At 38.9% G+C, this 25,089-nt stretch overlaps 1 long non-coding RNA gene and 1 gene segment (V, D, J or C); both read left to right on the top strand.

Moving 5' to 3' along the window:
* LOC311594272 (immunoglobulin kappa variable 2-29-like) overlaps window positions 1-25,089 on the top strand; it is a 225,245-nt gene that overhangs the window by 12,437 nt on the left and 187,719 nt on the right.
* Window positions 667-1,166, top strand: LOC311593580. The gene is made up of 2 exons (XR_014777768.1): window positions 667-770; window positions 888-1,166. It is a non-coding gene; the product is annotated as an uncharacterized lncRNA (long non-coding RNA).

A 25,089-nucleotide genomic window follows, 5' to 3' on the forward strand; every position in this document is an offset into this window, starting at 1 on the left:
ACATATGTATATATAATACAATCAAGACTTATATACATGTTTCCTTTATAGTATAAAACTCTCAAAATGTTGACTTTAAAGAGCAGTAAGAATATTGGAATATGATATTCTTCTCAGGCTGGCCTTATACTCATGACGCAGCTTCCACACACCACCTTGATGCTAAGCTATTGGTTAATACAGCAAATGAGATGGGGCTTCTCTAAGTTGGAGTCACAAAAGAGAAGAAAGATGCAGAGAAAATTGGCACCCTAGTATAATTCCTCAAGAAAGGTAACATTTGGGAGACTTACAATAAATTCCATTTAAGTTCCTGAAAAATTTAAGTTTTTGTTTGCTTGAAAAAATTATTTGGGTGAATTAAATATTTAATAGTCCCTTCTCTGTTGTGTAATCCTTCACAGTGGATATATTCCATATACTCCCAATACATCTTTGAAGTATACTATTTGAACTAGAGTTTACATACATTAGAAATATCATATACAATTTAAAAACTTTAAAAAGGAATGCATTCTCTGGAGAAATACATATGTTCTGACCTCTGGCATCTGGGTACTCTGGGCCTGTGCTTAGTGCTGAGATAAGCAAGCCTTGCAGCTGTGCCTAGCCCTACTGGTTCCCAGTGATTTGCATGCACTCACTTCAAAGCCTTGGGGTCTTATTAATATACCGGTCACACTCTGTGCAGTTGTCATTACACTCTGGACTCAGCATAGACATGAGGGCTCCTGTTCAGTTCTTTGGGCTCCTGTTACTCTGGCTTCCAGGTAAAAAGAACTAAAATGGAGGTTTTACCTCTTACACTGTGCTTGGTGCTGACTGGAATTTGGGGAAAATCCACCCTGATCATGCTATTTTTGTTTTTATTTTGTCTCCACTCCTAGGTGCCAGATGTGACATCCAGATGACCCAGTCTCCATCCTACCTGTCTGCATCTCTGGGAGAAAGAGTCACCATGAAATGCCAGGCTAGTCAGGACATTGATAGCTATTTAGCATGGTATCAGCAGAAAGCAGGGAAAGCTCCTAAGCTCCTGATCTATTATGCAAAGAACTTGGCAGATGGGGTCCCATCGAGGTTCAGTGGCAGTGGGTCTGGGACAGAATATTCTCTCACCATCAGCAGCCTGGAGCCTGATGATATTGCAACCTATTATTGTCAGAGCTATTATAGTGCACAACCCACAGTGATATAACTCATAACATAAACAATCATGGAAGCAGAAGTGAGAGGCTTGGCTAAGCCAGCTGCTCCTCCTCATGAGTTACTCACTGAAACTGTTTCTCATATGCCACAGGATTTCCAGCAAAGCTCATGGAGAGTCATTTGCTTCTGTAGAAGGAGGCTAAGCAGTCCATTCCATACCATAAGTACCTTTCTTCTTTATTCCCAGCAATATAGAATACCAGTCTTTTCTGCCTTTACAGAAAACTATGTCTTTCCCTATGAGCCTGTGAGAAGTCTGACTTCTATCTCCTCTGGGACTCAAACAGAAGAGAGGACTCTACTGTGCACATTCCAGCAAACATAATTTAAATATAGAAAGTTAGTTTCAAGCAATAGTACTTAAAATACAGAGATGTATTACTGAGAGAAGCTGATAGGAAAGGTTTCCTGATTTTCTTACAAAAGCTAAAGAACATAAGAAAGAGAAAGTGAAGGCTGCCTAATCATGATCTTTACTGTGTATTAAAATTCCAGCCATGGTTGTTGATACTCTTAGCTGTCTGCAGCTTTTCACTTAACCTTCTTCTTCTTCTTGTCACTGGCCTCCTTACAAGAATCAAACAATATTGAACAACATCAACAACATGACACTCAATCTCACTGTGTGATGATTTCTCTATATGAAATCATGTATGTCTGTATGTAAAGGGTTATCTTAAATATGCTTCCAGAAATGTTATTAATGGTTAACTCTTATTTTGCATCATAGTTTTATAACCAAAACAAAATACCAACACAACAACAGTGTTATATGCTCTGTTCTGTTGTAGGTCTGTAATTTCGTGATCTATTTCATGTATCTATGATGTTCCATTCATAAACCTGCCTACCGGTGAACTTATACAACACATAGTCTTAACTATTGCAATTTCATACAAAGGAGCACAATCACATCAGAAGATATGATACCCCTTTTCTATGTTTCAGATTTTCTTAGTTAAACTATATTTTAGCTTTCTACATAAATACTATACTGATTTTATCAACTTCAGAAAATCTTTTGGGTATATTAGTTGCATCATTTGTTGTATTATGTGGAAAATTGAGGTGGTATACATTTTATTTTTTTTATTTCTTATTTTATTTATTTATTTTTTAATTTTTATTATTAATTTATTCTTGTTACATCTCAATGGTTATCCCATCCCTTGTATCCTCCCATTCTTCCCTCCCTCCCATTTTCCCCTTATTCACCTCCCCTATGTTTGTTCCTGAGCGGGATTACCTCCTCCTGTATATGCTCATAGGGTATCAAGTCTCTTCTTGGTAACCTGCTGTCCTTCCTCTGAGTGCCACCAGGTCTCCCCCTCCAGGGGACATGGTCAAAGGTGAGGCACCAGAGTATGTGAGAAAGTCATATCCCACTCTCCACTCAAGTGTGGAGACTGTTCTGATCATTGTCTGGATCTGGGTAGGGGTTTAAAGTTTACAGCCTGTATTGTCCTTGGCTGGTGCCTTAGTTTGAGTGGGACCCCTGGGCCCAAATCTGCCTAGAGATGATATATACTTTAAAATGTTTCATGGAACTGGAGCTAATGACAAGTGGTTAAAAGCATTGCTTTTGGCTACCATTTACCTGAATTCAGATGATCCAGTACATTACTATGGACTTGGGAAGAGAGAATTTGGGGTAACTGTTCAGGAAGCAAACTGTCATTTTTTTTTCATTTTTAAAATACTTTTTGTTTACTCAGGTACTTAAATTTATTCTTTCTCAAGTCTCTGATGGGTTTGAAGACCTGATAGTTTAAAATTTTAAGCTTAGTTGTTTAGGTGTTAAGGAAAGTTTTGAGCTTTGATAGATATTGATTTAGTTCAAAACTTTAGACTCACCAAGATAAAACAGATAGTATTTTCATCAAGGTTGCCAAATACCTTTGGATTAGACATTATGTAAGTCTTATCTATTGGTTCTTACCATTTTTCATAATTTTTATTACTGTATGTCACAGAATAGTCTTTTAAAATATTGTATTAATTTATTCATATTACATCTCAACTTTTAGCCCATCGTTTGCATCCTTCCATTCCTCCCTCCCTCCCAGTTTCCCCTTATTCCCTTCCCTTATGCCTGTGACTGATGAGGACCTCCTCCCTCTATATATGCTCATAGGGTATCAAGTCTTTTCTTGATAGCCTGCTATCCTTCCTCTGAGTGCCACCAGGCCTCCCCATCAATGGGCCTTTTTATTTAGACTGAAAAGGGGAATTGTTGGGGGGTAGTGTGATATATTTTGATGCTAATTAATAAGAGGCCATTGCACCTGGGCAGGGTAAATGCGATAGGACTGGCTAAGGTTCCTGGCCTTGGACAGACAGTGAGAGACATGGGAAGAAGAGAAACCTGAGGAGAAGAAGGGGAAAAAAGGTTGCACCATCATGGGTTAGATGATGGAGAAGCACATGGCTGGCATAGATGAAGACTAGTCCCAGATGAAGAACATTAGCCAGTATACGGGATTATGGATGGGAGGTAGCTTGATAGAAATTATTAGAAACAGATGACGTGGGATATCTGCCCCACTATGGAAGTAGGTTAGGGTATTAATGACTGCCCTGACCTAGGCAAACTAAGGCTATTTTAAAATGTACGAGGAGCCTGTGTCTTGATTGACCGGTAGCAGGTTATACTGCCATAATAATAACCATAGGCCAAATAATAAACACTATTAGGCCATACTGATAAATTAAAAACAAGTGGCGATGGACATGGGGCAATTCTTAGGCAATACTGGTAATTTACCAACAACAACGCAGTGTGAAATACAGTGGATCAGACTGTAGGTTATCTGGTTAGTTCAAAAGTCCCAAGGTTCAAAGAAGCATGGGGGCACAGTCTCCATCACCCGGCCACACACTGCTGGCATGCAACACACTGTGCTCAATGTCTCAGACTGAACTGCAGGCCACAAAATATCAGTGGCTGATACTCACTATTAAGAAGAAACATAAAGGTGTGTTGTCATGACCCCTCCAGTGGAGTCTGTTTGACAAATGTTACTACATTGCCTGAGGCAACGAACCCCATTCAAGGGAGAGCCTCCTGGAAAATGGGTCTGATGTTCCTGAAAGGAGTGACTAGTTGCAGCTCCCCTCCTTCTCTCCTTTCATTCATTTGTTTTGGCTAGTTTTGTTTTTACTTTTCTTATCAAATAACTTTTCAGACTTAACTGGGTTGCTAGGCGACCCTTAACTTGAAACTACAGCCAAGGGCCATTCAGTCAAGTATACTACTATGTTCCATTCCACTTGTTAATAAAAACATGGCTAAGAATTGGTCACCAGTGAATAGTTCATATTATGACTTACAAATAAAATGTTTCAGTAAAACTCCAGATAGTGGCGGATACACTAAGAAAACAAACTGCCTTGACTTACAGATGTTTGCATAATGAGAGAACATTGACCTTTGATAGAGAGGGAACATGCACTGATACCAATCTAATGACTTATGAATGATTGTTCAAGATTGATGACAACATAATTACACTGCATCCTGTATTTTTGAATTGTATGGAAAAATAATGTAAGCATGAGAGAACGACCCCATTTTAAAATGTGTACAAAACCTGGCTTGCTTGTCTCCAAAATACACTCAGACTCAAACTTCTCCTCAGTTTGTCTCTGTCACTTTCCTATCTCTTGCTCACTAACACTTCAAGAACTCCTGATCCCAAGGACGTATACCCTACTGAGACTGTCCACAGTAGTGTGTAACACAGGTAGATCTGACCTGAGATCACTCAGCTAGTCAATGGAAGTGTTCTCATGGTCTCTGAAAGCACTGGATCTCAGCCTATAGCCACTGACCTATGAGCTTACCTCAAGGCCAGTGAAGGGCACCAGAAACTACCACACAATGCCAGAGACAGCCAGATAGCTAAAGGCCAGCTCAAAGAGACATACAACAAAAGTCAAAGCAATATGGCACCTGCAGAACAGTTATCCCAAATTAATCAGCCTTGGACACACATCTGAAACACAAGAAAATGACCCCAAATAATCCTTACGAAGATGATAACGGAAGAAAAAAATCCTGTAAAGAACACAAGAAGAAACAGTCAAAGAGATTTAGGCCCTTAGAGAGGCATATAGAGAGGACATGAATAAATCAGTAGAAGAAATTCAGTAAAGTACAACAATCAGGTAATAAGAATACCTGAATATTACCTGTCCTTCCTCTGAGTGCCACCAGAGGAAGAATAAGAATAATAAGAATTGAAGAAAAGAAGATTCATGGCCCCAAGGCCCAGAAAATAATTTTTAACAAAATCATAGAAGAAAATTCCCTCAATTTAAATCAAGAGATAGCAATAAACATACAGGAGGCCTACAGAAAACCAAATAGAATACAATAGAAAAAAATTCTCCAGCCACATAATAATCAAAACACAAAATGTACAGAAAAAAGAAAAAAATATTGAAAGCAGCAAGGAAAAAGGCTAAGAAACATACAATGGCAAACCAATCAGAATCCCACTTAACTTCTCAGAAGAGACCATAAAAGCCAACAGGGTCTGGGAATTTATCTTGCAAATCCTAAGAGACCACAGATGCCAGTACAGACTACTACATCCAGCAAATCATTCAATAACTGTATACGGAGAAAACATGACAAAACATGTCCATGACAAAAACAAATTCAAACAGTTCCTACCACAAATCCAGCCCTAGAGAAGATACTATAAGGCAAGCTCCAACTCAAGTAGACAAACTATACCTAAGAAAACAAAAAATAGATAACTTTACTTTAGCAAAACAAAAATTAGACAAACACACTAACACAACCAACACAAAAATAAAATATCACACTTTTAATCTCAAACAATGACTGCTAATTGAAGAAATGACAAAGTGAGAAATCAGAGAAGAATTTTACAAAATGAATGAGAGATAGGCTACGATCAACTCTCTTGATAACAGACACAGGAAAGGGAAGCTACTTAAAAACAGTGCAGAGGCTGTCGCTTTGTTCTGTGGACTATGTTTTCTGCCTTACAGAAGCTTCTAAGCCTCATGAGGTCCCACTTATTAATTGTTGACCTTAAGGCCTGTTGGTGCTCTGTTCAGGAAGTTGTGTACTGTGCCAATGTGCTCCAGGCTCTTCCCCACTTTTTCTTCTAACCAATTTAGTGTCTCTGGTTTTATGTTGAGGTCTTTGATCCACTTGGATTTAAGTTTTGTGCAAGGTGACATATGTGTGTCTAATTGCATTATTTTACACATAGACAGCCAGTTAGACCAACACTATTTGTTGAAGATGCTATCATTTTTCCAATGAATACGCTTGGCTTCTTTGTCAAAAATCAAGTGATCATATGTGTGTGGATTCATATCTGGGTCTTCGACTTGATTCTATTGATCCACCAGCCTGTTGCTGTGCCAGTACCATGCCCTTTTAATTACTGTTGCTCTATAGTACAGCTTAAGATCAGGTATGGAGATTTCTCTGGAGGATCTTTTATTGTACAAGATTATTTTAGCTATTCTAGTGTCACACCCACTCCGCTAGAGTCTGTGTGACATGCAGCCTTATCAGCTCGGAGGATGATCCGACATCGATCCATTGATGGGGAACCAGATTCGCAAGGGGCCCTGGCAGAAGCCCAGGTATTTGTTGAGACAAACATCCCGAGTCCTGGGTGTACAGAGCCTGGTTATTGGCCTACTTCTGCTTTTCCTCCTTCCTTGCTCTATAATCACTCACACATTCTTATCAAGTCCATCTCCAGGGCAAGGCCATTCTTACCCTCTGAACATCTCAGTAACCTAGAAACCTGATGTGAGTCCATCAGGAAATGAACCAATGGTGGCCATGGATGAAGTAGTTTCGCAGAAAGCTGAACGTCTCATTGTAAACATTACCAGAAACATGACTGTAAATGAAACTTCACCTTGGGGGTGAAGGTGTTTGTACAGTTGATACACAAAGAAAACGCGACTGTGCAGGAGACACTTGACAAATGGCAACAGCTGGAGTATAGGCTAAAGAATTCTAGGAAGAGAAGGCATATCCAGGAATGTGAGGATAGCGAGGAGAATGAAGCAGTCCCTGGAGTTCCCAGTAAAACAGAAAATGGGAAAACTTAGGACTGGATTGAAGGGAAATGGTAGCAAAGACCCAAATACAGAGGACCATATGCTCTAAGAACCACTCCCTACCATCCATTACCATATATAGGAATCTATGATGAGGATTTAACACCATCAGTTACTAAGGATGGTAAAAAGATAAGATATTGGGACCTGAGTCCCTGGGAAAGAATCTTGAGGGCCAGACCTCCATGGTGCACTTTAACTGCAGCAGAGAAAAACGACATAATTACACAACTCACCAAGGTGGTAGTAAAGTATGGCACCCCATGGGATTGTTTTGGTTTACAATGTATGGGACTATCAGAAATATTAAGATGTGTAAAGGAATATAACAACTTTATCTAAGTACGGGCTACCGACATGCAGACTTGTACTTCTCTCGTGGGTAAAAGCTGTTAATAACATGCCTGAGAAAGGAGCCAGCTTCGCCTAGCTGACTGTAAATTCTAAAAAAAAGCTCATGCCACCTTCTGAGGTGATTAACCACAGTCTGTCTCTGGCCCTTGTGCATAGCCAGAGGACCTTGTTGTACTTTTAGTTTCTGACTATTGCTGTACATTACACTTTGTAACCTGATCTCTATCTCTTAAACTGTGGTTTGTAGCTAACAAAAGTTCCTGTCATGACTGTATAAACCACTAAGCTCAAGTAAAGATCTTTACAGCAACACTAAACCTCCCTTGTGTTTGTGTCTGTCTGTCATGCCGAATCCGTCCCCATCTGATATCCTAGGACCCTTGCTCTCCACGGCTAGAAGCCCCCTCGGTGGTCCGTGGCATTCTAGGTTTTTTGTTTTTCCATATGAAGTTGGGAATTGAACTTTCAATGTCTTTAAAGTATTGTGTAGGTATTTTGATAGGGATTGCATTGAATCCTTAAATTGCTTTTGGTAAGATGGCCATTTTATCTTAATTCTCTCAATCCATGAACAAGGGAAGTCATTCCATCTTCTCATGTCATCTTCAATCTCTTTCTTCAGAGTTGTTAATTTTTGTCAAACAAGTCTTTTACTTTCTCGGTTAGAGTAACCCGTAGATATTTTATATTGTTTGTGGCTAACGTGAAGGGTATAGTTTTCCTAATTTCTTCCTCTGAATGATTGTCATTTGTATACAGGAAGGCTACTGACTTTTTTGAGTCAATTTTGTATCCAGCCAATTTGCTGAAGGTGTTTTTCAGCTGTAGTAGTTATCTGGTGGAATTTTTGGAGTCACTTATGTACACTATTATATCATCTGCAACTAGGGATAATTTGACTTCCTCCTTTCCCATTTGGATCCCCTTGATCTCCTTTTGTTGCCTTATTGCTCTGGCTAAGTGTCCCTCAGTAGAAGAATGTATAAAGAAACTGTGGTACATTTACACTATGGAATACCACTCAGCTATTAAAAACAAGGAATATCCAAAATTGTGCAGAAATGGATTGAACTAGAAATGATCATAGTGAGTGAGTTAACCCAGAAGCAGAACGAGTCAAATGGCACATAATCACTTATATCTGGACACTAGCCCAAGGGACATGTCCCATGAAAGTCTTCACTTACCAGGAAAGTGGGACATAGGGGGAGGACATCCTATTGGGACTCTAGGTGAGAGAAGCATGGGAGAATTGGGAAATAGAAGGATCCAGAGGGTCCTAGAAACCTACAAGAAGAACATTATGACGAGTATATCTGGGCCCGGGGGTCCTGCTCAAACTATGGCATCAGCCAAGGACAATACATGCAGTAAACTTCAAACTCCTACTCATATCTAGCCAGTGGACAAGACATTCTCCACAGTTGAGTGGAGAGTGGGGTATGAATTTCACACAAACTCTGGTGCCCCATATTTGACCACGTCCCCTGGATGGGGGGCCTGCTTGCACTCAGAGGAAGGATAGCAGGCTACCAAGAAGAGACTTGATACCCTGTGAGCATATAAAGGGGAGGAGGTCCCCCTCAGGCACAGTCATAGAGGAGGAGAGTAAGGGGAAAATGGGAGGGAGGGACGAATGAGAGGATACAAGGGATAGTATAACCATTGAGATGTAACAAGAATAAATTAATAAAAATAATAAAATAATAAAATAAAATTTTAAAAAGAAAGTAAAACAAAGTAAAAAAACACTTAGTAAAGCTTAAATCACACACCTAACCCAACACATTAACAGTGGGAGACATCAGCACCCCACTATCACCAACAGACCGGTTATGGAGGAAGAAACAGAGAAATACTGAAACTGGACTAATGTTTGAATCAAATGGACCTAACAGATATCCCAGAACATTTTACCCAAACACAAAAGAATGTACCTTCTTCTCAACACTTCACAGCACCTGCTCCAAAGTTGACCATATAGTCTGTCACAAAGCAAAATGCAACATAAACAGGAAAATTGAAAAAACTCCTTGTATACTGTCAGACCACCTTGGATAAAAGCTGGCTTTCCACAACAGAAGCAACAGAAAGCCTACAAACTCATGGAAACTGAGCAAATCTTTATTCAGTGACCACTGGATCATGGAGGAAAATAAGAAAGAAATTAAAGACTTCTTAAAATTCAATGAAAAAGATAGCACACACATGTAAACTCACGGGATACAATAAAAACAATGCTAAGAGGAAAGCACATACCACTAAGTACTTTTATAAATAAATTGCAGAGATCCCATACTAGCAACTTGAAAGCATACCTGAAAGTTATTGAAGAAAATGCAGCAGACACACAAGAATAGTAGACAGCAGGAAATTATCAAAATCAGGGCTGAATTCAAGAAATTAGAAACAAAGGGGACAATACTAAGAATGAACAAAACCAAGAGCTGGTTCTTTTAGAAAAATCTAGAAGCTGGGCCAAACTCTTAGCCAAAACTAAGTAAAAAGCAGTACCTAAGTTAACAAAATCAGAAATGAAAAGTAGTACACAATTCTAGGAAACCCAAACAATCATTACATCATATTTCAAAAACCTATACTCCACACAATTGGAGAATATAAATGAAATGAATAAATATCTACATCCATCCTACATCTGAAAATGAGCTGCTATCCAAAATATATAAAGAACTCAAGAAACTGAACACCAACAAACAATATATTCCTATTTAAAATGGAGAACAGTGATAACCAAATAAATCTCAACTGAAGAATATCCAGTGGCTGAGAAGGACTTAAAAAATATTCAGCATCCTTAGTCATCATCAGAGAAATGAAAATCAAAACTACTCTTAAATTCCATCCTAAACTTGGCAGAATGGCTAAGGTCAAAAATTCAAGTGAAAGTACATGCATGGTGAAAGGGAGAACTCCTCCACTGCTGGTAGGAGGGCAAATTTGTACAAACACTTTGGAAATTGATCCAGTGATTCCTCAAAAATTGGAAATAGCTTTACCTTGAGAACAGGATGTACAACTCATGGGCATATACCCAAAAGCTGCTCTAGTATACAACAAGTATATTTGCTCAACTATGTTCATGGCAGCTTTATTTGTAACAGCTAGGATCTGGAATCAACCTAGATGTCCCACAACCAATGAATACATAAACATACTGTGGAACAAATAAATAATATACTACTACTCAGCTAATAAAAACAAGGAAATCATGAAATTTTGAGGCAAATGGATGGAACTAGAAAAGATAATCCTGAGTGAGGTAGCTCAGACCCAGAAAGACACACATGGTATGTACTCACTAATAAGAATATATTAGCCATATAGTAGAGGACAACCATACCATAATTTGCAGACCCACAGAAGCTAAGTAACAAGGAATACCCAAGGGACGATGCTTAAATCTCACTCAGAAGTGGAAGTAGAATCGGTAGCAGAAGTTGTTGAAGAAAAGACAGGAGGTTGGAAAGAGAAATGAGGGTGAATGTCAGACTTGGAGAGAGTTGGGGCTGGAGGAAGAGGGTTTGAAGAAAGAAGAGAAACCTTGGGCAGAGGCTTCTTTGTGACAAGCTTGAGACCTAAGAGAGGTAAGATTTTTGGAGATTGTCATACTTTTTCTCTTTAAAATAGGTTTCTGAGGTCTAAAGAGTGAAGCAGGTAGAACCCGTGCTTTTGTGGAAATTTCTCCAAGTCCAAAACAGAAGGCCCAAGTGATACTAGAGAGGCTCTATGCTCTTTCTACATAGGTATTTTTATTGAGCATTTTTAGAATATGGAATAAAGTCATGGGAACCATAAGTAGAAAATAAGTAAAGGAAGGAAAAGTCACTTTATCATATCACTTGTTTGTTTGTCGATAACCATTTCCCCCTCTTATTTCAGGAGCCAATGGGGATATTGTGATGATTCAGGCTGTATTCTCCAATCCCATCACTCATGGAGAGTCAGCTTCCAGCTCCTAAAGGTCGAGTAAGAGTCTCCTATATAGTAATGGCATCATTGACTTGCATTGGTACCTACAGAAGCCAGGCCACTCTCCACATCTCCTGATCTGTAAGATGTCCAACCTTGCCTCAGGTGTCTCAGACAGGTTCAGTGGCAGTGGGTCAGGAACAGACTTCACACTGAAAATAAGTAGAATGAAGGCTGAGGATGTGGGTGTTTATTACTTCCTGCAAGGTGCAGAACTTCCTCTCACAGTGAAACCACCGTGAACAAAAACATCCATGCTTGAGGTGACAAGACTGCCTCACAAGTTAATTCCTTGTTTTTGGGTGCAACATGGGATCATCATCATGGCAGTGTGAAGATCTTTTTTAAAATTAGACAGATATTTTAATGAGTTATTAAAATATATTCCTTATTTGTATAAAACACTGAGCATTTTACAAGTATTAATAAGAAACAAATGAATTCAGCAAATTAGGTAGAGGGCACACTGGTCAATGGAATAGTGAATAGACTCTAGTGAATGAATGTCTGGCCTGTTATCTTTCTTTTAGAATTACATAAATGTCACATTCTTAGTGTTTTGGCTGCTTGTATTTGACAGCCTTGAAGTAAACATCTTTATTATCTTGGTGTGTCTAAATTTCTGAATGTAAATCAATCTCTATCACATCTTGTCATTATCAACTTAAAACACCTATACAAACCTAAAAACATCTTGACTCCTAAACAACTAAGCTTCATTGTAAAAGTAAACTACCTCATCTTCAACTCCAGCAGAGACTTGAAAAGGAATAAATTTGATTACCTGAGTTTTCCGGCAGTGCAGGTTAGCAGCTTTCCAAAAGAGAAGATGACAGAGACAGTTTTCTACCTGAATAGTCACTCAAAACTCTCTATCATGTTGGAGCATCTTCTTCAACCTTCTCACCCAATATATCAGACAGGCATATTTGTGAGGCAGGAAATATTGAAGACTTGCTTATCCTGTCTTGGTAGAGTTTGGCCATCATCTCTAGCTGCATCCAAGCTTGCCATTTTAGGCAGAATTCTGTCTGTGGTAGAATTGAGGACATTTTCCCCAATGGCCTGTTTGCCATATTTGAAGCCATATCCATAATGAAGTTCTTTGATGGAAGATGTTTTTAAAAAGATTTATTTGTTTGTTTGTTTATATTTATTTATTTATCATGCATAGTGTGTTCTGTCTGCAAGTACCTCTGTATGCCAGAAGAGGGCGCCAGATATCAATGTAGACCATTTTGAGTCACCAGGTGGTACCTAGGAATTGAACTCAGGACCTTAGAAGAGCAGCCAGGGCTTTTTACGTCTGATCTATCTCTCTAGTTCAGTGAAGATGTTTTTTTAAGGATCACTTGTTTCCCTTTGACGTTCATCTATTGAAAAATGAACCCGTTGAAAATGGGGTCTCATTCCATGAGACTTCATGCTGGGAGAAAGAGGCAGCAGCTTCACTAAAGGGAAAAGATTTTATAGTATCTGATTGATGAGAAAAGTGCACATTTCTGCATCTCAGCTTGTTTGTAGACTGTGATACACTTGCAGACAGCAGATCTGCTGACTGAGTCAGAACTTATCCAGTTACTGCATATGAATTAGCAGTGAAAATATCATTTGTAATACACATGGAGCCATGTATTCAGTAGAAGTATTTTCTGTTATAATGTTTAAGTCTATCATACTAGTCAAACCTTTATAGGGAGGAATTGTGGGAAATCGTGGAAAGGAGTGAAATGAGGAGGATATCAAACTTATAAAAGACGTGCATCCAATGTGCCCTGTGAGTGTGAAGTATCTGCATCTTCATAATGAGCTGGAACTCCAAGTGACACCGGTGACTGGGATCAAGGTGTTATATGTGCAACTACTATGTATTTATTCTATTTGAACTTAGTAAGCATGGTTAAAACAATAATATCTTACATTTTAATTTATTAAAATGGTTCTGGTAAATTATTCTTTAATTTAAAGAAATGTCTACTGTAAACTCATAAACCATTCACAAAGAGGACACATAGTATTTTATTAAGAAATCATAATTATTTGAGAGATAGAGATTCAGCAGTCCCTTCTCTGTTGTGGAATCATTCATATCAGGATAACTTCTATTACTCCCAATATATATTTGAAATATAGGATTTAAAATAGAGCATAGATACATGAAAAAGGCATCTATAATTTTAAAATATTAAAAAGAAATGCCTTCTCTGGAGGAATATGAATGGGGATTTAGGCTTGTGCTCAGTGGTGAAGTGAATAAGTCTTGCAGCTTTGCCCAGCCTTAATTCCTCCAAATGATCTGCATGCACTCACTGCACAGTCTTTGGGACTCTTTCATATACAATCACACCCTGTGCAGTTGTCACTGCAGTCAGGACTCAGAATAGACATGAGAGTCCCTGCTAGTTTCTTGCATTCCTGTTGCTCTGGTTTCCAGGCAAAAAAAAAAAAGAACCTACATGGGAATTTCACTGTTACAGTGTGCTTAGTGTTGATTGGCATTTGGGGGAGGTCCTATCTTATTGCGATATTTAGGAATTTAATATGTCTCCACTGCTGGGTCACTAACGTGACATCCAGATGACACAGTCTCCATTCTTTCTGTCTGCATCTCTGGGTGACAGAGACACCATCACTTGTCACCCCAGTGAGAACATTTGAGGGCTTCTTAGTATGATATCAGCACAAACTAGGGAAAACTCCTAGGCTCTTGATCTATAGTGCAAGCAACTTGGAAGATGGGGTCCCTTCAAGGTTCAATGGCAGTGGGTCTTGGGCAGATTAATCTCTCACCATCAATGGTATGGAGCCTGAAGATACTGTAACCTACTGTTGTCAACATTATCATATGCCTTCTCCCGCAGTGATAGGAGTCAGAACATAAACCCCACTGAAGCAGAAGTGAGTCTGGGATGACTCAACTGCTCCTCCTCATAAGGTATTCTCTGAAACTCTTTATAAGTTCCCACAGGCTAGAAAACATAATGTAACATTAATTGTATTGGTAGAAGAGGCTAAAAAGTCCTCTCTGTATGCTAACTATCTTTCTTCCTCTTTATCTCCATCAATATAGAATACTGATGTCCTTTCAGCCTCAACAGAGGACACAGTAATTCCCCATAAGATGTCAGAGTTTGTTGGCAGAGTCTGCTCTGGACAATGTTGACCAGTATCTGGCTATGGGGATGATGCTGAGGAAATACAAACATACAGGAAAAGATAGAAAATATAGAGCAAAAGAGGTAAGAAAAAAGACAAGTATTCTGGAGGTCTAACAGTAAATACTGCAGCCATGAGTTTATTTCTCTCAGAGTTTTTATACAGTATACATAGGTGTGAACCAAAGAATTCTTGGAATAGAAACAAAAGCTACCAATTGCTTTAGTTATCTATATGCTTAGAATTCTTTCAAATTTTAGGTCAAAGAGTTACATCAAGCTCCATGTCCTGACCTGGAATTAATAATAAACCTTAGCCAACACAATTATCTTGCCAAGTTCTCAAGGCTGTGTGAGAGTTTGCAAACTAAGATTCTAAGTTCTCTTGCCCTGCTTCTATTGAGCACTCAAAAAAATAGCTCCCCACAATTTGTTCTCACTGAGACTCATACAGAAGAATGGATGGTATTGGGGACATTCCAGCACACAGTATTTAAATATAGAAAAGTGCCAGTATTTAAAAGGCAGATAAATATAACTAATAAAATTTGACAGTAGAAAGGGTTCCTGGTTTTCTCTCAAAAGCTAGAGAACATGTGTCAGAGAAAAGGAAGGCTACCTTACCATGTTCCTCTGTTGTCTTGAAATTCCAGCAGTGGGTGTTGATGCTATCTGCTGTCTGAAACACTTCATACAGGATTCTTCAGGTTTCTATGTTCACTGGTGTGCTTACAAGTACAAACAATATTGAAAAGCACCAATATTATGACTTTGGATCCCACTGTGTTAAGTGGAATACAGATTGGTCTATATGAAATTATACATTGTAAAAAGTTGTCTTAACCAGGCTTCCAGTAGTGACATTAATGAAGAATTGCTATTCTACTGCATAGTTTTAGAAATAAAACAAAACAGTATCACAACCATAAAGATCTATATTCCATTATTTGGTATAATTCTATTATCTATTTCCTGTCTCTTTATGATACCTCTCTGTGGACCTATGGCATATACAAACTTACTTCCTATAATTTTATACAGAAGAGAACAATCAATTCAGTAGATTAACCAGGAACAGTTAAATTCAAAAGAAAAAGAGAGAATATGCAATCGAAATCTCTGAAGAGGTGATGAAACGGTCTAGAGCGATGCCTCCATAATTAAGAGCATAGGCTGCTCTTGCAGAGAACCTGAGTTTTCAGCCTTCATTTGGTAGCTCATAACTATGAATATCTCCAGTTTAAGGGAATCTGATGATTTCTCATGACTTCTCTGGGTACAGGCATGCACATATCACATGTAAATGCAAGTAAAAACATTTATCCTCAAAAGAGAGTGAAAATTTTAAAAACAAAGAAATCTGAAAAGCAAGAAGCTTCAATTAAAAAGTGGAAAATGGGAAACCACCTTTAAATCAAGTTAGAGCTCTATTGGTGGGATTCAGTGATAGGAGGACCACAGGCTAAAACAGACATCCCTGTCATTTCTATCCACAGGGAAATACACCATTCTAATGACATTTAATACCATTGATTGTATTTAATGTTCCAGTGATTCTTCTTGCATGGCAGGCTGAACTTCGAAAAAAGCCTAATTTTATGACTCTATATCTCAGACTGAGATATAGATCTGGGAACAAGGAAGAACAAGTCAGGGAGACGGAGGCAATCTCCACAGATAGATGGCCAGATGTGGATGTGTGGTGAAGTAGTTGGCAGCAGGAGGACCAAGGGGCAGCAGAGGTCAGTGGCCTCATTTGCTGTGGGAAAGGTTAAATCCTATCATCTGATGACAAGAGCAGAGTCCAGACCCAGTAACCTTAGTTGTGAACTGCTTTGCTTCTGTTGCTCCATTCCAGTGGTGTTCTGTCTGCAAGGACATTAACCTGAGTTCAGAAAAGCAATTAATTTCTGTAACATCCTTTCTCCTATATGATGGTGTGTTATTAGGCAATATCTGAAAGCATTGAGACCCTAAGGTAAATTTTGAAGGTCACTGAAGACACACCGTTCCAATATAGATCTCTTTTAAAAAACTGAATTTATATTCCCCATTCTATGGACTGATGTTCAGATATATTCAGAGTGTGGCAGGAAATAAGGTGTCTAAAGTGAGCACAGTGCAGTGAGACAGCAGACTCTGACTGATCAGAACTCAGTAACAGCTTGGAAAATAGGAAGATAAAGTCTTTAGCTCATTGGACCCAAAACTGTAAGATTCATTTTAGGGAACTGGAAAATTTTTCACTCAAATTTTTATCTTTTCTTATTTTTTCTATATTTTTCTCATATACTACATCCGGATTTCAGCTCTCCTTCCTCTACTCTTCTCCACCCCCATCCCCTAGATGCATGGTCCTTCTCTTCCCGCCCCCCCCCCCCCAGAAAATAGAAGGCTTTCCATGGATATCAACCCAAAATGGCCTAAGAAAATGCACCAGGGCTAAGCACAATCCCTCATACCAAGGCTGGATGAGGTAATTCAGTGGGAGGTAAAGGGTCCCAAGAGAAGACAAAAGAGACACAGACATGGTCTACTTGCCACTATTAGAAGTTCCACACAACCCCAAAGTAAACAATCATAACGTATATGCGAAGGAGCAGACTTCCTAAGGCTTGATAATTGCTGCTTTAGTCTCTGTGAGCCCCTATGAAGCCCTGATTACTCAGTTCTCTAGGACAGGTTCTCTTGGTTTCCTCAACCACGTTGGCTCCTACAATCCTTCCTCCCCCCTCTTCTGCAGGTTTCTCTGAGTTCTGCTTAATGTTTGGCTACGCCTCTTAGTATCTGCTCCTGTCATCTGCCTTGGGAAGTCTCTTTGATGACCATAGGCTTGGCACTATTCTATTAGTATAGCATAATATTATTCAGTAATCATTTCATTGACACATTTTCTGCCCAGTAGTATTAGATGCTAGGACTATGGGTTATGTAGCTTCTGTTTCCTGGCATTCCAGGCAGTGTTGTGTATGGAATGTCTCTTGTGGCATGGGCCTCAAGGTAGACTACTTTTTTGTTGGCCACTCCCCACAAGTTATGAGCCACCATTGCCTCAATATAATGTGCAGGCACGTCAGGTTGTAGGTCAAAGGTTTCATGGCTGAGTTGTTGTCCCAGCCTCACTAAAGGAAGCCCTGGCTGGTTATAGAAGATGGCTGCCTCAGGCTCCATATCCTCCATTATTGGGGAGCATTGCTACAGTCACCTTCATAGATTCCAGGAAATTTTCACTGCATGACTTTTCCACGTGGCCCTCAATTATAGTAGTCACTCTCCTACTCCTCTCCTCTGTCCGTTATTCCCTCGTGGGATCCTCTCTACATCCACTCCCATTAGCCACCAGTCCACTTACAAAATCTATTCTATTTCCCCTCCCATAGAAATCTATGCATCCACTCCCTAAAGTCCTTCTGGCTACTTGCCTTACTGGTTCTTTGGATTGTATTGTAATTATCCTTTACTTACTATCTAATATCCACTTATAAGTGAGTACATATCGTGTTTCTCTATCTGAGGCTGGGTTTCCTCACAGAGATTAATTTTTTAATAGTTTCATCCATTTTTCTGTAAATTTCATATTGTCATTTTTAAAGCTGAGTAATAATCCATTGCGCAAATGAACCACATTAGAAAACAATCACTCTTTGTAGGAAATCTAGTTCATTTCCAGTTTCTGGCTATTATGAATAATGTAACTATGAACATATAATTGAGCAAGACTCTAGCAGCGAAGGTAGCAGGAGTCAGCAACTGAAGCAGAATCCATCAAAGATGTTGCTTACTTACTCCATGTTTTGCTCAGCCTAATTTCTCATAACACCCAGGACCACCTTCCCTGGTGGTGGCACTGCCAACACCTGGTAGAGCCTTCCCCCATCTGTTATTAACCAAGATAATGCCTAAAGTTCAATCAGATATACCCATTTTCTTAATTAAAGTTTCCCAAATATCTCTACCTTGCAACAAGTTTGTGCATGTGTGTGCGCGCGCACGCACACACACACACACACACAGAGAGAGAGAGAGAGAGAGAGAGAGAGAGAGAGAGAGAGAGAACAATGGTAAGTTGTAATAATGTGTTACTTTGAATAGCAGAGTGTATTTCTGAAGTATAACACATTTCATTTACTCTTGTGTTTGGAAAGCAATTAGCTTTCTATCTCTGAGGAAGAGATTTTCTCCCTCTTAATTCCTGTGTATGTATTGGTGTCTGGTATGTAAGCACATGTTCATGTGGCTGACCACAAAGGGTAGATGGGTGTGTATAGTTCTCTGGAGCTGGACTTATAGGCAATGGGAAGAAGCTCAGCATAGTTGCAAGGTACTAACCTCAGGTCCCTTGGAAGAAGAGCAAGAAGTCCTAACTGCTGAGTGATCTGTCACCACCTGGGAGATTGATCTCTCTAGTGTCAAAATTTGGTACTAAAATAATTTCACTGAGTGAACTGGTGAGATGTGCCTGCTAACAGGACAAACAACTTGATCTTTATCCTGTATCAATATTGTAGGGGGGACTGACCCCACTGGATGTTCTCTACCCTTCATGTGTGTGCTTTGGCATAAAAATTGCCCACATATACATACATTCAGGTACCTTAAGAACAAATAAAAGTAAAAATATAATTTCACTGAATATAATTGGGTATAAAAATTGATGTATATTAAATTTATGTAAATCAAATTAAATAAATTAATCTGTGAAATATCATTTAGCCACAAACACTAGAGTCCCGTTCATCACTTAAAAAGTTTCCTCTAATCATTTTTCCTGAAAATTAATTTAATATCCATGTTTCACTTTTATGATAAAGACTTAATATATACCATCCTAGTATGGTATTTATTTTCGTGCTTCCATGGAGCAAGTTCAGTAAACTGCTGGAAAGATAGCACCTAACAACCACCACATATTTTATTACTACTTTATGATCAAGACAGAAATTGAACTTGAGGAAAATTGCATACATATGTGTCTTCATTTCCACTCCTTCCAGAGTTCCTGTTTCACTCCTTCGACTTAACTCCAAGTGGATCAAAGAACTCAGCATACAAAACTACAGAATTTTTAAAGTGTCTGCTGTTGTCTTGATTGACAGTTTTCAGTGCATTCTTTTTTTTTTTTACCAAGCACCACATTTTGTTTTACTACTGTCATTAAATACATAGAACATATTTTATGCAATTTTTTGCAATCATGAGAATCATTAGTGACTCTTCCTTCTATCTATATAGAAGCTCTAACCAAGAAATTTGCATATTGCTCCCTAGGGAGGACAGACACACCCTTGCTAGATTGATATAAAAGTTCAGTTGTCATCTTGCAGTGACTGATTAGTCTTCTGAGGCTACCATTCAAAATGAAGTTGCCTGTTGTCTTGTTGATGATGCTGTTATTCAGAATTCCTGGTGAGTATAGAAGGAAGTGAAAAAGGAGAATGGGTAAGGATCGTGGGCCTTGGGGACCATTGCTGATCATATGTGGTCTGTTCATGTATGAGAAGACTGTTCTTATCCTCCTGAATGGGGCCTGTGGGGTTTACATCTGTGAGAGGGAGGTTCACGAGGGAGGGAACCTGTGCTGTAAAGAAGATTACAACATGGATTGACAGGGATGCTCTGAGTTATGCCTAGAAGTCCCTTAAGGATTTCATTTCACTTGTTTTTTTTTTTAAGATAATTTTAGTGAATAAATAACTATGTTAAAAAATAAATATCACATTTGAAATTAACTATCAAAAAAGAAACCACAAAGATTGTTCATGAAGTGTGTCCATAACTTTGTACTTCTCTGTCATTATTTCAGCCTCCAGTGGTGATGTTGTGATGACTCAAACTCCAGCCTCTCTGCCTGTCAGCCTTGGAGATCAAGCCTCTATCTCATGCAGATCTAGTCAGAGCCTCCTGCATAGTAATGGAAACACTTACTTGCATTGGTACCTGCAGAAACCAGGCCAGTCTCCACAGCTTCTCATCTATGAGGTTTCCAAGCGAAATTCTGGAGTCCCAGACAGGTTCAGTGGCAGTGGGTCAGGCACAGATTTCACACTCAAGATCAGCAGGGTGGAGCCTGAGGATTCAGGAGTTTATTACTGCTTCCAAGGTACACATGCTCCTCCCACAGTGATACAGGGTCTAACAAAAACATAATGCTTGGGGAGGCCCAGCTGCCAAATATGTAACTTATCTCTAAGACAAACAGAAATGTTGAGGAACTCCAGATTATGGGTTTCAGCTGAAGGATACAGGTCATTGGTCACTCTTTTTTTTTTCTTCATTTGCTACAATAACCATGATATTGTATTTTCCTTAGGAGAATGATAAATTGGTGCACTCTCAGCAGCCAGGAATTATGGGTGTAAAGGTAGTGAAAACCCATTCTGATCCTAGGGACCTTATATGCCTTTGTCTGTTAACATTATCCAGTAACCAGACAGGAAACAGATCCTGCTTGGACTAGGAACTTTCCAGGGATTAACTAGGTGATCTGCAGTCAGATTCACCTGTTCCACATGGTGGAATCTTCTCTGGATGGGAGACCAAGACACTGCTGTTTTGTGGATGACAGCGCATTCTTAGACACAGAGCACAGGTGCTGTGTGCAGGCAGGTGTATGAGTATATGCTGGGGACCAGGCATGCTCCTGCATGGACTCAGAAAATTTCCATGGGTTGGCTGGGTGAGTTGAGGTTCAGATCCATTTGTCTTCCATACCATGGTGTCGCCTTTGTGCTTGAAGACACAGACACTGGTGTTTTGTGGCCCACAGTTCAGTCTAAAACACTGAGTGCATGAATGCCTGCTTATGGTTATATGGTGGAGACACCATGCATGCCAGTACCTGGAAGTTTTTCTGTGCATTTCCTGCATGATTAGGAGTCAGGTTCACTTGTGATCCACTCTGTGAGGTCTTCACTCAGCTGGAAGACCCAGACACTTGTGTTTTGTGGCCTACAGATCAGTTTGGAACACTGAGCACTATATGCTGTACCCTGGTGTGTGGCTAGACACTGGAGACTGCTAACATACCTGCAGTGACCCGGGGACTTTTGAGTGGATTACATAAATGACAGGAGGCCAGAACAACCTTTGTTGTTAATCATGTGGTCCCTTCGCACCTGGCAAACACCTGCACTGGAGTTTTTCAACTATCAGTTTGGTGCTTCAGTCTCTGTGCAGGCACTGCTGTCCTGCTGATCAGATACAGTGTGTGATTGGTGCCACCACCTTGGATCCACCTCCAATGTTTCACACTCTTAGATTCTTTTTTTAAACATATATATTTATTTTATTACACATGAATAAAACAAACTACATACAACAGGGAGAACCATGAGACAATTATGAGTTATATAAATGTTACACTCCTAGTGATTTGGCTATTTGTATTTGTCAAACTTGAAGTAAACATCTTTCCTATCTTGTTGTGTCTAAATTTCTGAATGAAATTCAGTATCATATCTCATCTCTACTAACTTAAATCCTTTATCTTGTTCTAAAAGATCTTATCCCCTCACCAATTAACTTGATTGTAAAACTAAACTATCTGGTCTTTAACTGCCTTCAGAGACTTGAGAAGGAATAAAAATTAAATACCTCAGTGAACCAGGAGGGCAGGTTAGCAGCTTCCAAATTGAAAAATGACTGAGACAGTTGACTGCTTGAACAGTCACCCAACACTATAATATTGGAGCCTTGTCTATGGCCTTCCAGCCCAATATCTCATCTATACTTATTTGTGAGGCGGGAACTATTGAGGACTTGCTTACCCTGTCTTGCCAGAGTTCAGCCATGAACTCTGTCTGCTTCTAAACTTTCCCATTTTTATGCAGAATTCTGTCTCTGGTAGAAATGAGATCATTTTTCCCAGTGGTTTGTTTGCCACATTGGAAGCCACCTCCATAAGGAGTTTGTTTGATGCTCATCATCTTCTTTGAGGTCATCAGGGTGTTGTCAGGAGTTAACTTGTCTTATTGTCAAAGAATCTTTAGAATAATAAAAATATCTTTAAATGCTATATTCTATGCATCTCTGAGGCTTTTGAAGACCTTAATTATTTTATTTTACATAACTATAGGATCATATGTATCTATTAGACTTAGGATATATATTATTGTGCTGAATCAGACTAATATTGATATGACCATGATTTGCATCAATATACAAAATTGTATACCAATGACTTAGAGATAACCTTTGTGAGTAACATTAAGGCCTTGAGTTAAGGAATATCTTCAATCATCTACCTTTTGTTCTATCCTCCCACTATATTTTATACCCCTCTTTTTTTACTTTTAATCTCCTATCATCTTACCTACAGGTGAAAGATAAAGGAAAAGAGAGACATCCCTCAGTTCAGACCTGTTTTCTGTCTGTATAATCCAATAATAACTTATAACCACCTCCTGATGAAAATAAGCATTTCTAGACCAAGAGAGCAAACATAAGTCTACCCAACCCCTCTTAGAGGGCATGGATGTTGTTTATTATGGTTTCTTCAGGCTGAATTGGGAGATATAATACCTTAGAAAGGACCCAAACATGGGAGGAAATGGTTTTTTTTTTAAAGCCAAATATTGCATTTGTGGTCCAGTTTCTAAATGTTGAGAGATTCCAGGCTTAATAGAGATCTTGTGTGGGACAGATTAAAATGCTGGATCAAAAGGGATCAGAAGCTTTCTACAGTGCAGTTCAGGAAACCATCCAGTTCTGATGAGTAACAGCAACAGAGGTGTCTGGGCCAGGAGCAAGGGGGATGCAAAATGCCAGGTCAAGCACGCTAAGAGGAATAAATCCTGTCAGGTCTGATCCAGCATCAGTGTCTGGTTCTTTTGTTCTCAAAACATAATTTGTTACCAGCATTATACAATTCTAACATTATATTTGAATGAGATGTGTGGGATTTACAGAGCAATTAAGACTGATTCTCTGTTCATTGTATGAACAGAAGTAAGACATCTGCAAATCTTTCTTCATGCCATACTAAAATTGGAGTCCAGTAATAAGTTGCCAAGATTCTGTGGCCAACATGAAGCCTCGCTATGCATTTACATTTGTAAATTAACATAGAGAATCAACATAGTAAAAAAAAAAAAAAAAGGCTATCTTACCAAAATCAACCTACAGATTCAATGTGATTCCCATCAAAATACACACACAGTTCTTTACCCACCTTGAAAGAGCAATTCTCAACTTCATATGGAAAAACAAAATACCCAGAACAGCTAAAACGGTTCTGTATATTAAGAGATCTTCTGGAGGAATCTCCATCCCTGAAGTCAACTGTAATAGAAACAGCTGACATCGAAATAGGCTGGTTGATCAGTGGATCAACTCAAAGTCCAAGTAATAAGCCCACACCTATGGACATTTGACTTCTGACAGTGAAGCCAAATCCACACAATGGGAAAAGTTAGCATCTTCAACAAATGGTTTTGGTTTAACTCGATGGCTACACATAGAAAAATGAAAATAGATCCACATCTATTACCCTGCAGAAAACTTAAGTATAAATGGATTAAAGACCATTGTTAGATTCTTATGAAACCAGGGTCAGTCTAATAGGAGTCCCTCTTACATAACTAAGTGCCTGCCCATTCTCTTCATGTCTTATTTTTTGTGGTTGTTGTTTCTTCTGTAGAAGTTGACATTTTGAACTGGTCTTTTGAATTGAATTGAATTGAATTGAATTGAATTGAGCGTATTAGAGTTTCGAGGACCTGGATGTCTAGATAGTAGTTCAGTAACTCTGTTTTCTGTATGCACATTTTTTTCTCTTCTTTCTAGAAAATGCACATTATAAGGTTGTATTCATTCAAAGCCATCCTGTATTCTCTTATTGCTGCTCATTCTTTTTTATTTTGCTTTACTTTTATTCATGATATATTTTTGAAATGTAAAAATATAAATAAATAATTTTTATTCACACTCTAAATTCTTTTCCTTCTAACATTGAACTTCTTAGACTCAACTACCCACATTCAAATGTTATTCTTTTGGCTCACTGAGGTAATTTTCTTTGTTTACATGAATTGAGGTGTGGCTTGTGTCCCTGAACATAGCTTGCCAATGGAAAAAGACTGAAAACAATGCCACAGAGATTCGAAGCAGGTTTTAACAGCTGATAGAATGTTAGTAAATAGTGGGAACTCATCAGGCCTCCTCCAATTGTAATTAAATGTTGATGGTTCCAGTCTTGTGCAGGTAACCACAGTAGTGAGTTCATAAGTTCAATTATAATGTCCTGAGTCCACTATTTCACAGT

Source organism: Acomys minous, assembly GCF_964271855.1.
Source record: "Acomys minous genome assembly, chromosome: 3".
Taxonomy (NCBI): Eukaryota; Metazoa; Chordata; class Mammalia; order Rodentia; family Muridae; genus Acomys; species Acomys minous.